General features: G+C 36.9%; 1 pseudogene; it reads left to right on the top strand.

Annotated features, from left to right (window-relative positions):
* The first annotated feature begins 1,789 nt into the window (after nucleotides 1-1,789).
* LOC137760598 (uncharacterized) lies at nucleotides 1,790-2,929 on the top strand (annotated as a pseudogene).
* The last annotated feature ends 609 nt before the right edge of the window (nucleotides 2,930-3,538 follow it).

Consider the following 3,538-nt stretch of genomic DNA (forward strand, 5'->3'; position numbering starts at 1 on the left):
ACAGCAGTGGCAAATATCAGAAATTCACAAACAAACAAACAAAAACACTTCTTGAAGTTCAGAGACACATTCTAAGGGGCAGAAGCTATATCCCTTGCCTGAACCCACAAGGTGCAAGAATGGAGATGAGATGAATATCAAAAGAAGCCCCCTTGAAGCTGGTTCATCCAGAGAAATAGAGGAATCAGGGGTAGCTAAAAACCATACAGATAAGCTATATTCACAGAAGCTTAGTGTCAGCTAATAAGTGGAGAGTCTTTGTTTTGTTAAAACCATCTAGTGTGGAAGATCGTCCTGGCCTCTTCCCACCTTAGGAAAGTTTTGCAAAGAGCTGATATAGGAAAATTCAATACATTCCTAAAGAATGTATCTTTGTATGAATCAAAAGTCAATACATTCAATAAGGAAAATTTAATAAATAGCGCAGCATCAATACAAAGATGCTATAAAAACAAGGAATAAAGTGGCAAATTTATTAACAGAGAAAACCATTCACCAGGGCAATACTGCCACAGAGCATATAAAGTTGTGAATGTAAAGGTTTGCCATGAATTAATAAAAACAACCTCCTCTATAAGAGAAAGCCACAAAACAAAAATGCAAGATCTTAAGAAGGAAATATTGAGAAAGAGAAGATGAAGCACGAGCTGTAAGAACTGAGGGGAGAAGTAGAGGAATAAACTAAAACCACCACAGAAATTAGAATAAGACTAAAAAAAGATCAGGGGCAACATATTATGGAAAATATACAAGGGATATAGAAGATAAAATTAGAACAGCAAATGCAGTAAAATAAAAATAAAGGAAGAACTAAGAAGGACTGAGAGAAAATGAGAGCTATAGATGACAGGTATAGGAGATCCAACCCATACATAACTAGAATCCCTAAGAAAATCTAAATGATGGAACAGAACAAATATTTAAAGACATAATTCAAGTAAACTCTATATAATGAAAGGCCACAGACTGTGCTTTCACCATTTTGTGTGAATTTACCCGAAACAGTCAACATGGAGACATAATCTAGCATATTTACCTGTCTTCAAAGATAAAGAAAGAACACTTTTGGCAATCAGGCAAAAAGATCAAGTGTGTTATAAAGAAGGAAATAATCAGGGTGATCTTGGATTTCTCCAGAGCAATATTCATCACCAGAAAATGTAACAAAATCTAGAAAATACTGAAGGAAAGAAAGCAAGAACTGAGGATTTACCATCAAATCAAATAGGGCTTTAAATTTACAGGCTACAGACAACAGATTACAACATGCAAGAATTTAGAGAATATTGTTCCCATTCTTTCTTGACTAAACTTCTAAAGACAAAGGACTGGCGATGAGTTTTAATATACTTAAATGTAGAACAAAGACTAAAACAAGTGTGGAGATTAAGATAAGAGAACATAAATACTGTATGCCTTAACAAAGTAGAAATTATACCATTAACAAAAATTGCAAGAAAATGGGGGAAAATGGGGGAGGAAAAGTACATAGATTCCCTTGGGTAGTATCTGTAGTAAAAGGTTATCATTTAAAGAACATGCTATGTAATATCTATATTAATATTCAACAATACAAAGGTAAATTCTAAAGCTAGGTGACGGAGACAAGCTAGGGAAAGAGGAAAAATAGGAAAGCTTTTAATTTTATCATTGCTCATAAAACAGAACTAATAGACAATGTCTAAGTTTATGAATAACTAAAAATATTAAATGACGCTATAATCACAAAGTAGTAGAACAAAATGGCAAACCTTTCTTAATCTCAGTAGAATCACGTAGAGAAAGCAAAATGAAAACAGAAAACAGGCCTTCTGCTACACTGCCTTCTCTCTCCCAGCCTGCACCTGTGCTCCCCTAGAATCAGCTGACAGAGGAAGAGAAGACCCAGGCCTGGCTGATAGATGGTTCTGCACAGTATGCAAGCACCACCAGAAAGTGGACAGTTGCAGCACCGCAGCCCCTTTCTGGGATATCCCTGAAGGACAGCAGCGAATAGAAATCCTCCCAGTGAGCAGAACTTTGAGCTGTGCACCTGGCTGTTCACTTTCCTTGGAAGGGGAAATGGCCAGATGTGCAATTGTACACAGATTCATGCGCTGGCTGGTTGGTCAGGAACTTGGTAAGAACATGATTGGAAAATTGGTGATGGGGAAATTTGATGAAAAAGGTATGTGGATATATCTCTCTGAATGAACAAAAATCCCCATGAAGAAGTTGTGTCCCATGTGAATACTCACCAAAGGATGACCTTAGCAGAGGAGAATTGTAATAATCAAGAGGATAAGATGACCCATTTTATAGATACCAGTCAGTCTCTTTCCCTAGCCACCCCTGTCATTGCCCAGTGGGCTCATGAACAAGGTGCCTATGGTGGCAGGAATGGAGGTTATGCATCAGCTCAGCATCACAGACTTCTATTCACCAAGGCCAACCTGGCTATGGCCATTGCTGAGCATCCAATCTGCTAGCAGCAGAGACTAACACTGAGTACCCAATAGGACACCATTCACTGGGGTGATTAGCCAGCTATTTGATGGCAGGTTGATTACACTGTATGACATCCATTATGAAAGGGACAATGATTTGTTCTTAGTGGAATAGATATTCACTCTAGATATGGACTTGCCTTTTCTGCATGCAATACTTCTGCCAAAATTACATTCCACGGATTTATAGACTGCCTTATCCACCAGCATGGTACTGCACACGGTATTGCTTCTGATCAAGAAACTCACTTCACAGCAAAAGAGTGAGGCAATGGGAACATGTTCATGGAATTCACTATTCTTACCATGTTCCCCACCATCCTAAAGCAGTTGGCCTGATAGAATGGTGGCATGAGCTTCTGAAAACTCAGTTATAGCATGAGCTAGGTGAAGATACATTGCGGGGGTGCGGCAAAATTCTCCAGAAGGCTGATATACTCTGAGAAAGAAAGAAAGGAAAAAAGGAACAAAAGGAGATGGGAGGGGAGGGGAGGGAAAGAGAAAGCAAAGGTTTCAATCTAATATCAGAGAAGGTAGAACACTCAGGTTAAAAAGCATTAAATGAAGCAAAGAAGGAAACTATAACTTTATAATACCAAGGGTAATTCACAGTAAAGATATAACATTTATGATTATTTATGTACCAAGTAATTAGAGGTTACACAAGGAGAAACAAAAACCTACTAACAATAGGAAACGTTAATTCACCTCTCTCAGGCCATGACAGATCAAGAGGGAAAAAATTAACTAAGAATATGATATAGAAAACCTAATACAATTAATTAGACCAATCTGATTATAAAAATCACACTCTATATCGTAATAAAAAGAGTTTATACCTTCTGTTTAAGTGCCCATGAAACATTCACAGAAACTGATGATACACTAATATCAAAATAAACTTCAATACATTACAAAAAGTAGAAATAGTACAAACAACATTCTCTGATCAATATGCAATATGACAAATTAACAATAAAATCAGAAAATAGAAAGCTTGTATCTATTGAAATTTTTAAAGACTCACTTAAAAAACTCTTGAATCAAAGAGG

This window comes from Eschrichtius robustus, chromosome 3, assembly GCF_028021215.1.
Source record: "Eschrichtius robustus isolate mEscRob2 chromosome 3, mEscRob2.pri, whole genome shotgun sequence".
Lineage (NCBI taxonomy): Eukaryota > Metazoa > Chordata > Mammalia > Artiodactyla > Eschrichtiidae > Eschrichtius > Eschrichtius robustus.